At 40.7% G+C, this 11,624-nt stretch overlaps 1 pseudogene; it reads right to left on the reverse strand.

Annotated features, from left to right (window-relative positions):
* Nucleotides 1-9,443, reverse strand: part of LOC106582749 (guanine nucleotide-binding protein G(s) subunit alpha-like) — a 45,485-nt pseudogene extending 36,042 nt beyond the window's left edge.
* Between the last annotated feature and the right edge of the window lie 2,181 nt (nt 9,444-11,624).

Below are 11,624 nucleotides of genomic sequence, written 5' to 3' on the forward strand. Positions count from 1 at the left end.
GGATAGGGGCGTTCTCCCTCTGCTGTTTCCTGAAGTTCACGATCATCTCCTTCGTTTTGTTGACATTGAGGGAAAGGTTATTTTCCTGGCACTACTCCACCAGGGCCTCCTTCCTGTAGGCAGTCTCGTCATTGTTGGTAATCAGGCCTACTACTGTTGTGTCATCTGCAAACTTAATGATTGAGTTGGAGGAGGGCGTGGCCACGCAGTCATGGGTAAACAGTGAGTACAGGAGGGGGCTGAGCATGCACCCTTGTAGGTCCCCTGTGTTGAGGATCAGTGAAGTGGAGGGGTTGTTTCCTACCTTCACCACCTGGGGGCGGCCCGTCAGGAAGTCCAGGACCCAGTTGCATGGGCAGGGTTCAGACCCAGGGCCCCGAGCTTAATGATGAGCTTGGAGGCTACTATGGTGTTGAAGGCTGAGCTATAGTCAATGAACAGCAATCTGACGAAAGTATTCCTCAAGGTGATTTGATCCTTAACTAGCCTCAAAGCACTTCATGATGACAGAAGTGAGCGCTACGGGGCGATAGTCATTTAGTTCAGTTACCTTTGTTTCTTGGGTACAGGAACAATGGCGGACATCTTGAAGCAAGTGTGGACAGCGGAATGGGGTAGGGAGAGATGTAATATGTCCGTAAACACTCCAGCCAGCTGGTCTGTGCATGTTCGGAGGACGCGGCTATGGATGCCGTCTGGGCCGGCAGCCTTGCGTCGGCCACGGAAAATGAGAGCCCACAGTCCTTGAGAGTGGGCCACATTGGTGGCACTGTGTTATCCTCAAAGCGGGCGAGGAAGGTGTTTAGCTTGTCTGGGTGCAAGACGTCGGTGTCTGCGACGTAGCTGGTTTTTCCCTTTCCCTTTGTAATCTATGATTGTCTGTAGACCCTGCCACATACATCTCATGTCTGAGCTGTTGAATTGCGACTCCATTTTGTCTCTGTACTGATGTTTTGCCTGTTTGTATGGTTAAATACAGTGGTTCGCACTTTCAGTTTTACACAAATGCTGCCATCTATCCACGGTTTCTGTTTGGTTAGATTTTAAATGTCACCGTGGGAACATCATCCCCAAAACAGTTCCTGATGAACTCGGTCACTGTGTCTGTGTAAGCGTCAATGTTATACTCAGAGGCTACCCGGATCATATCCCAGTCCGCGTGATGAAAAACAATCTTCAAGCATGGATTCTGATTGGTCAGACCAACGTTGAATAGACCTTAGCACGGGTACCTCCTGTTGGAGTCTTCCGCCTATAGGAAGGGGGGAGCAAAATGGAGCCATGATCTGATTTCCCGAAGGGATGGCAGGGGAGGGCCTTTTAGGCATTTCAAAAAGGCGAAAAGCAATGATCTAGTGTTTTCCCTAAACTACAGTCAATGTGTTGATAGAACTTCGGTAGCGTTTTCCTAAAATTTGCTTTGTTAAAATCCCCAGCTACAATAAACGCAGCCTCAGGATGTGGTTTCCAGTTTGCATAAAGTCCAGTGTAGTTCCTTGAGGGCTGTCATGGTATCGGCTTGAGGGGGAATATACACAGCTGTGACTATGACTGAAGAGAATTCTCTTGGGAGGTAATATGGTCGGCATTTGATTGTGAGGTATTCTAGGTCGGATGAACAAAAGGGGTTGAGTTTCTGTATGTTATTACAATCACACCATGAGTAGTTAATCATGAAGCATCTTGAAAGAGTTCCCACATATGCTGAACACTTGTTAGCTGCTTTTCCATCACTCTGCGATCCAACTGATTCCAAACCATCTTAATTGGGTTGAGGTCGGGGACTTGTGGAGGCCATGTCATCTGATGCAGCACTCCATCACTCTCCTTCTTGGTATAGCCCTTACACACCCTTACACAGCCTGTCCTGTTGAAAAACAAATGATAGTCCCGCTAAACCCAAACCAGATGGGATGGAGTATCGCTGCAGAATGCTGTGGTAGCCATGCTGGTTAAGTGTGCCTTGAATTCGAAATAAATCACTGACAGTGTCACCAGCAAAGCACCCACACACCATCACACCTCCTCCATGCCTGACGGTGGGAACCACACATGCAGAGATCATTTGTTCACCTACTCTGCGTCTCACAAAGACACAGCGTTTGGAACCAAAAATCTCAAATTTGGACTCATCAGACCAAACGACAGTCTAATGTCCACTGCTTGTGTTTCTTGGCCCAAGCAAGTCTCTTCCTCTTATTGGTGTCCTTTAGTAGTGGTTTCTTTGCAGCAATTCAACCATGAAGGCCTGATTCACGCAGTCTCCTCTGAACAGTTGATGTTGATGTGTCTGTTACTTGAACTCTGTTAAGCATTTATTTGGGCTGCAATTATTCTAATGAACTTATCTTCTGCAGCAGAGGTAACTCTGGGTCTTCCTTTCCTGTGGCGGTCCTCATGAGAGCCAGTTTCATAATAGCGCTTGATGGTTTTTGCGACTGCACTTGAAGAAACATTCAAAGTTCTTAATATTTTCCAGATTGACTGACCTTCATATATTAAAGTAATGATGGACTGTCGTTTCTCTTTGCTTATTTGAGCTGTTCTTGCCATAATATGGACTTGGTCTTTCACCAAATAGGGCTATCTTCTGTATACCAACCCTACCTTGTCACAACACAACTGATTGGCTCAAACGCATTAAGGAAAGAAACTCCACAAATTAACAAGGCACACCTGTTAATTGAAATGCATTCCAGGTGACTACATCATGAAGCTGGTTGAGAGAATGCCAAGAGTGTGCAAAGCTGTCATCAATATTTGGATTTGTTTAACACTTTTTTGGTCACTAAATGATTCCATATGTGTTATTTCATAGTTTTGATGTCTTTACTATTAATCTACAATGTAGAAAATTGCAAAAAAGAATAAAAAACCTGGAATGAGTAGGTGTGTCCAAACTTTTGACTGGTACTGTACGTATCGTTAGGATCGTAAGAAAATCCATGTGTAAATTATTAGGATCGTAAGAAAAGCCATGAGTGAAACATGAAACGTAAACGTTAAATAGATCTGTAAACTATGTTATGACTATGAATTAACATTTACACGTTAAATTCTTACTTTACGTCTTCCTTTACTCAGTTACAGATCTTTTTTATGCATCCAAACTTTTGTCTGTAATGTGGCATCTGCAAGGGACATGAACTGAACTTAGCTAGTCGAAGTTAGCTAGTCAATCAAGCAACTCTAGCCCAGACATTAGAATTGCTTTGCAGCTTTTTGGTTTAATTTCCAAAGTAAAAGTCTAGAGCTTGTTTTAGAAGTGCATGCAATAATGACGTCATACCAGTAGATGACATAGTATAGGCTTGGGCCTTCAGCAAATGACGTGTGAGAATGATAAAGACACAGAAGAGCCTTGTCTAGAATAACCACCTGAGCTGCAAAATAGAAAGCAAATATGATTTACGCTAGGCCTATTCCACTATCTAAATATGCCATGCTGTTGTGTGTTATTTAATGGCCATATAATTGCAGAATTTATTTTATAGCTGCGTGGGGCTATTGTGGTGATCATGTAACCTAATGAATCACACCTTTTCCGGTATTTGGGAGCACAGACTGTAGGACTTATATTAGGCATTTTGACTGTTGTATTAGTGAATTCCACTCTGTACGTGGGCTTGTCTTTCCATTTGCATTGCATAACCCCATCACGCAGAAGCTACAGCCATATCAATAAATGAGACAAAACAAAATATTGATTAAATCTTGGCTATAACCTGTCCTGAGGGAAATAGACAAGGGGTCCCAAATACTCAAGACTATCTATAGTCTATTCTTATTGCCAGATCTGTTTTCCCTATCAGCCACTGCACATGCTTCAACTATTTTGTTTAAAATGTATTTAGAGGCCTGTGAGCTAGGGATTTCTTTTATGGGGAGCCCTATAATAAAAACAATTATAAAACACAAATAGAGTTCTAAAATTATTCCACAAGACACCAGTACCCAAAATGATAGCCTACAAGTTGAAGGCCTATTTTATATTTGGATAGGCCAAAATTAAAACATAGAATTATTAAAAGTGATAGTCCAAAGAACTTTGAAGAATTTACATAATTTTGAATACACACATGGATTTCAATGAACAAATGGATACGACTGTTCTATTCTCTTTGATTTAGTTCCTATTGCAACTCAGACAATGACTGAATGGATGACATACTAACTGACCGAACTGAATGAAGGATGAATTAAATGTTCAAATATTTACATTTACATTTTAGTCATTTAGCAGACGCTCTTATCCAGAGCGACTTACAGTAGTGAATGCATACATTTCATAAATGTTTTCCCCCCCGTACTGGTCCCCCGTGGGAATCGAACCTATAACCCTGGCATTGCAAACACCATGCTCTACCAACTGAGCCACACGGGACCACTTGGGATGCGTCCTAAAAAGTACAGAGATGTCATGGATGGCTAGTAATGATGTCAGTGGTTCCAAATATGTTGGAATGACGAGTCGCATGCATCATGCATGCTCTGCACTTTATTTGGCTGGTAGGCAAATAGTCCTACATTAGGGTATAATGACTTTATGACTACATGCCTCCAGAAGGACATCTTCTGAGGTTGAGGGTTGCTTTTCTGAAGGCGCATGGTGCTGTTGTGCTGCATGGAGATCACAAGCTCTCCAACTGGGCAGCAGTTGGGAGTAGCCTATACGGTGAATACCTAAAAACCACTGACACAGAGGTATTGTGAAGAGTAGGCATAATCTTATGCCAGACATAGCCTACGTTTAACCTCTCCCTAGTTGATTTCAGATTGAATGATGAAATAAATATCAAAATATTCTATAAAAAAAATATTCTCAGTGGTTATACATAATTCATAGATTCACCAAACATGATTCATTATTCCTGGTAGATACTACTGGTTATGATTCATTATTCCTGGTAGATACTACTGGTTATGATTGCAGACAGAGCTCAGAGAATGGGATGGTTCAATATTGAATTAGTCATATTTTGATAAGGTGCATGCATGGCGACGTCCACGTCACCCAGAGAAATGTCCATGCTGTAGAGATACACCTAGTGGACTGAAACGTCACTGTTGTAGGCATAATACAGCTAGTGCTATGTAGACTTGCTCTGGCAAACAGATCCATTACATCAGCTACCTAAATGTGAAGTAAACGCAACTGAGGAGTAATAGAGAATGGAGACTTTTAACTTGAAAACATGCAGGATACCTCTTTCCAGTTTCCCCGACTTGCGTTTTTATTTTATACTGTGTTATGCATGTTCGGGTAGCACTCCTCACAGGCCGTTTGGTGTACTTTTTTGTTTGTTGGTGAGATGAAACTGCCAAAACTCTGAAAGGAATTATTGTACGTCAGAATTGCAACCCAAGATTTGTTCGAGCCTTAAATGTTAGTCTGTAATCGTAACATGGTGTTTGTATATTCACAGACGGCATTTCACGTTTACGTTCATGTTTCACACATGGCTTTTCTTACGATCCTAACAATTACGTACGTTCAATCTTTTGGCAGGTATCTGGCTCCATATGATAGTCACAACAGTAAGAAAATTACTAAGCCCTTGAACATGTACACAATTATTTTGCGGCAGAACTTATAGAATAGTCAAATAGGATGAACTGAGTGTGAAAGTGATACAATAATATTTTTTAAATGGATGACATTTTTTTTCAGTAGCCTAGATTCAAATGCAATGCCCAACTCCTGCCAGTACAGGGCAGAATATAGCTACAATCACACTGGATTTTAGTCCCCCCCCCCCCCAAAAAAAACATCTAAAAATAAAGATGAAAATGTGGAACTGATAACATGAAAAGTGTTCTGTTACTAAATAGGTCACTGGACCTATAAAATAGACGATACTTATTATAGTACAGTGCCTTCAGAAAGTATTCACACCCCTTTACTTTTCACACATTTTGTTGTGTTACAGCCTGAATTTAAAATTGACACAATTTCGATTTTTTTGTCACTTATCTAAACACAATACCCCATAATGTCAAAGTGGAATTTTGTTTGTAATATAACATGAGTAAAAATGTGCTTAACAAATCGCATAATCAGTTGCATGGACTCATGTGTATAATATTCGTGGTTAACATGATTTTTCAATGACTACCTCATTTCTGTACCCCACACATACAATTACCTGTAAGGTCCCCTCAATCGAGTAGTGAATTTCAAACACAGATTCAACCACAAAGACCGGGGAGGTTTTCAAATGCCTCGCAAAGAAGGGCACCGATTGGTAGTTGTGTAAAAACAAAACAAGCAGACACTGGATAACCCTTTCAGCATGGTGAAGTTATTAATTACACATTGGATGGTGTATCATTGCACCAAGTCACTACAAAGATACAGGCATCCTTCCTAACTCAGTTGCTGGAGAGGAAGGAAAGTGTTCAGAAATTTGACCATGAGGCCAATAGTGATTTTAAAACAGTTACAGAGTTTAATGGTTGTAATATGAGAAAACTGAGGATGGATCAACAACATTGCTGTTACTTCACAATAATAACCTAAATTACAGACTGAAAAGAATGAAGCCTGTACAGAATCAAAATATTCCAAAACATGCATCCTGTTTGCAACAAGGCACTTAAGTTATACTGCAACAAAAAAAGGCAAAGAAATGAACTTTTTGTCCTGAATACAAAGCGTTATGTTTGGGGCAAATCCAACACAACACATCACTGAGGACCATTCTTCATATTTTCAAGCATGGTGGTGGCTGCATCATGTTATGGGTATGCTTGTCATCAGCAAGGACTAGAGAGCTCCTTAGGATAAAAATAAACAGAATACAGCTATAAGCACAGGCCTTAATCCTAGAGGAAAACCTGGTTCAGTCTGCTTTCCAACAGACACTGGGAGACAAATTCACCTTTCAGCAGAACAATAACCTAAAACACAAGGCCAAATCTACACTGAAGTTGCTTACCAAGACGACATTGAATGTTCCTGAGTGGCCTAGTTACAGTTTTGACTGAAAACGGCTTGAAATCTATGGCAAGACTTGGCTGTCAAGCAATGAGCAACAATCAACTTGACAGAGCTTTAAGAATTAAAAAATGTCTAAAATGGGCAAATATTGTACTATCCAGGTGTACAAAGCTTTTAGAAAGTTACCAAGAAAGACTCACGGCTGTAATACTCGCCAAAGGTGCTTCTACAAAGTATTGACTCAGGGGTGTGAATAGTTATGTAAATTAGTTATTTCTGTATTATATTTTTACATGTTTTCACTGTCATTATGGGGTATTATTGTGTGTAGATCTATTAATGTAAAAATCTATTAATCAATTTTGAAATCAGGCTGTAACGCAACAAAATGTGGAAGAAGTCAAGGGGTATGAATACTTTCTGAAGGCACTGTAATTATGATGTGTTACATGAGGACTGATTTAAATGTAACACAGAATTGTAATTTAGCTCTAACAATTCTTATACAAAGTGAAGGCTCCAGAACAGTCCTAATAATCATCATACTCCTATTTTGTTTTCTACAAATGAGCATTTTCCCACACAATCATACCTGTAAATGTTTGTTTTTTTAAAAACACATTTCAAACTCCAAAAAGAGGTCCCCTAAGGACACATAAAAGAGGCTTAGCTAACAGGATGGAGAATATCAGGAGTACAATGAAGAGAATGCAATGAATAACCTATAACTAACTCACACCTGGCTGGATTACTAGAGCATCGTTCACAAGCATACTTATCATCTCGTTCTGCTCGTGTCCAGTCTGTTTTTAAACCTACAGCCCGCATGACTAGTGTATTTTGGTCACAGAGCCCACACAGTTCTTCCATTTGTTTCTGCAAACTGCCCTCCTTTCCTTGTGTAACTTAGAAAAAAGGGGCAGCTTCTATAAAGGCAACAGAGCTAAGGACCTCCTTGTGATACAGTTTATAACTAGGCTATATCAAGGGCTTACTTTGCAAACACTCTTTCAATTTAAGGGTTTAAAATAAATTAAACCTGTTCTCCTTCACTTGATCAAAGCAAAATAACCCCTTCCACAGGAAAAAACTGAGGTGGAGATGAAAAAACGGGCTTCTCCTGGAGGGGAAAAACACAATACTTACATAAGCAGTTATAAGAAGCCATAAGCAGTGATTACTTGTTCTTATGGATTCTTATGGATATAGCCAAATACAGTGTGGAGGACTGCACAGTGAATTAGGTTAACTTACCCAATAGCAGAACCCTTGCCTCCATGTCATGGAAAATGTTTTGTTAGTTTGTGCGTGTGTTTGTGTTTGTGTGTGTGTGTGTGGGTCAAAATTGATGTGGTTTTGTTCTCGTTGCTGAAATAGCAAGCATTTGAGAATCAGCCTGTTCTCATTTACCCTCAAGGCAGCATGTCTTTTTTTTTTAATTCACCCACCAAATAAACTATAGGCTACAATATGTAATGTCTTTGTAATAACAAGTGATGAGAAGGGCTGTAGATGTCACTTTCTAATACACTGTCCCTCAAAATAATGTGTTGTTTGGACATCAATAACGTCACCCACAGTGGTGTGTAGAATAGGCAACTAGTTAAATAAAGGTTCAATAAAATATATCAATGTAGACAGTCAGTTTGATATCTAAGGGTATTAAAAAGTATTTGTCTTGATAAATAGGTAAAATAACATATAGGCTAGGCCTACCTTGATATTACATTACTTAGGACCCCCCCCTCCCTCCCCACTGAAACAGAACTAGCTTATGCAGTCATAGTTGATAGGTTACTTGTCCTGTTGGCAAATGATCACCAAGCTGAGACCCTTATGGATATATGGCCAAATATAGCCTACAGTGCAGAGGACAACGCTGTAAATTAGGTTAACTTACCCAATAGCAGAAGCCTATGGGTCTGCTTGTATTCTCTCTTCTCTGCTTTCAGGCTCTTATCTATGTTCCGACTTCTCTTTATCTCTGCTTTGATCCGTGCTTTATCCTCCACTCTGCGTTGATCCCGAAGCTCCAGGTCGGAACAATTGTCCTGCTGCCCAGGCTCGCCATCTAGCCCAGCATTAGCACCCGTTCGCCCGCTGTAGGTTATCGATGAGTGGGGTCCTATAATCCTAGATCTAAAACTATGACACATCCCCATAACGAGCTGCCACGTTTATAATTCAATTAGCTAACATTGATCGTGCGTGGAAACCCCATAATTATGATGACAGCCTCGCTGTTTATTGTCACATCCCGTTAGCGGACATGGGGTCCATGCAATGACCAAGGTGTCCACTTCTCGCACTTCAATGTTTTTTTTCTCCTGAAAACGTAAAAGCCACTCACAGTAGGCCTAGCTGACGAATATGAATCGGACCGGCACAAAGTTCCGGTGCTCTTATTGTGATGTACAGCTTATAGACGGCTTGTTGGTTTGCCCTATTTTCCTCTCGAAGTCCTTCCTCATCCTTCCTCTTTCCTGTTACAATTTGTAGGAGCAACAGGGGGGGGCAGAAGAAAAGCCACGCGTCTGAGTCATGTGATCTGCGTCATTCATAGCCCACCTCAGCACACCTGTTTCATTCTCAAATCAACCGCTCTCACAAGATAGATATTAGCCGAGTTGTCTTTTATCTTTTCAGTGGCAGACTACATGAAGCATCAAGATGAAGAATAGGCCTTTAGATAGCTAATTGTCTGCAATTCTGTGTCTATCTGAACATTTTAATATCTTACTCCGAGAAGGGGACAAACAGTGTCTCTCTCTCTGTCTATACGAAGATGGATTATATTAACACTAACGGTTAACCGTCTATGTTTGTATCGTGTGTGTATGTTATAGATTTTTACAGATTGGACCATAGAAATTTGATTAGGGTTCTTTGTGATTGGCTAGAATTCATCCAGCGCCAGGGGGCAAAGAAACCTCTCTGAGATTGCCACTAGATGACAGCAAATTCTAACTCATGTAGACTAGTTCGGTATGAGACACCTTCATAACATGCTGGCCACCGCCGGCGTTGCGCGCTCAAGCGTTGCAAAAATAAATCTACACAGTGTACTAGGGAGTAACTAGCCCCCTAAGAACAATGTCTAATTGCTGGCACAAAAAAAAATCAATGTTTGGAAAATAATTGGTGTGTGGATGAAGGACATGCTTAGGCTAATAAACTATGAATGGAAATAAATGGCTACAGTTGACACTTTTTTAGTTATTTTATGAAACGTTGTTTTTAGAAAAGGGGCGTTTTTCTAAAGTACCGGGGTAACTGGCCCTTGGGGTAACTGGTCCCCGGGGGTAGAAGATTATGGCATAGGTGTGTTAAAATCATTTAATCCGTTTTATTTAGAAAGTCTTTAGTAAATCATACTTAGCTTTTAAGTCTAGTTGTCTTATTTTAATTATTTAAATAAAACATGGGGGGAAAATGGTGTTACATATGTCACTATTAATATCTGCACTATGTGGAGATTTGATGTCCCTCTTTTAAACTCACCTGCACATACATTTTCTGTCATCTTTCTATGTTGTTCCTTTTCTTTACAATCCATTATGTACAATTGCACAAAATATTATTGGAATAATGCAAGAATTTAAATCTCTGCAGTCTTTAAAATGACATTCTGGGGCAAAAGGTTTTCAATAGTTGTTTTTAATTCATTCAAAAAATATATATTCATTGGAATATAATATTGGAATGGAATATCACTAATAACATTAAATAACACTGGAATATAACATTCAATTGGAGCACAACTCATGAGCCCACCTCCTGCACTGCTCACACCTAATCCAGTCCCACCTGTGGCTGAAGACAGCTCCTCACAGAACATACACTCTGCATCCCCTTTGGTGACTGATGTGGCTTGTTGTGTTGCAACAAGCTTCTTTGAGGCAACCTTTCTTTGAAGAACTTGATTCGTTTTCTTACTCTCTCTCTCTTTCTTTCTTCTTTTTGATGTTTCTGTCGAGCCTTTTCCTCCAGCAACCTTTTGTAAGGTGAGGCTATCAGCACAGCCCCAGACTCTGCCTTCCTCTTCCTCGGCCTCGCCTCCTGGAGCCTTGGCACAACTCCAATAGAACTGCTGCAGCTGTTGGTTGTTGGTTTAAGCAAAAACAAACAAACAAACAAACAAACAAAAACACATGAGTATTGGTACAATAAACACTTCTAATCACTATATGCAAATATATGTTCCCTAAAATGAGTGCTGATTATTTTATTACCAACATTTGGAGCAAGGGTAGGCTGCAGGGTGGAGGTTGTGGCGGCGGTAGATGTGGTGGAGGTAGAGGTTTTGGCGTTAGAGCTGGTGGCGGTGGAGGTAGAGCTAGAGATGGCGGCGGTAGAGCTGGTAGCCGCATCGGTAGAGGTGGCAGTAGAGCACTGTGGTTGAATGGATTCTTTGCATTGAAAATAAAACGACAAAAACAATGCATCGGTGTTAGTACAATTAGATTACTTTTTCTTCCCAGCATTGGGTTCAGGCTCCTATATAACCTCAGCGGCCACAAAGTCCGCCTCTGTGAAGATGTACTTCTCCAAAGGCCACAGCCCACTTGCCCGGAAGCCCTCCACTCCTCTCTCCACACTGGCCACCTTGTTATAGGCCTTTGTGATGAGGCCAGCCATTTGGTATATACCTATCCTTTTCCCAGGAAGCGTCATCATCCATTGA

Source organism: Salmo salar, chromosome ssa22 (genome assembly GCF_905237065.1).
Source record: "Salmo salar chromosome ssa22, Ssal_v3.1, whole genome shotgun sequence".
Lineage (NCBI taxonomy): Eukaryota > Metazoa > Chordata > Actinopteri > Salmoniformes > Salmonidae > Salmo > Salmo salar.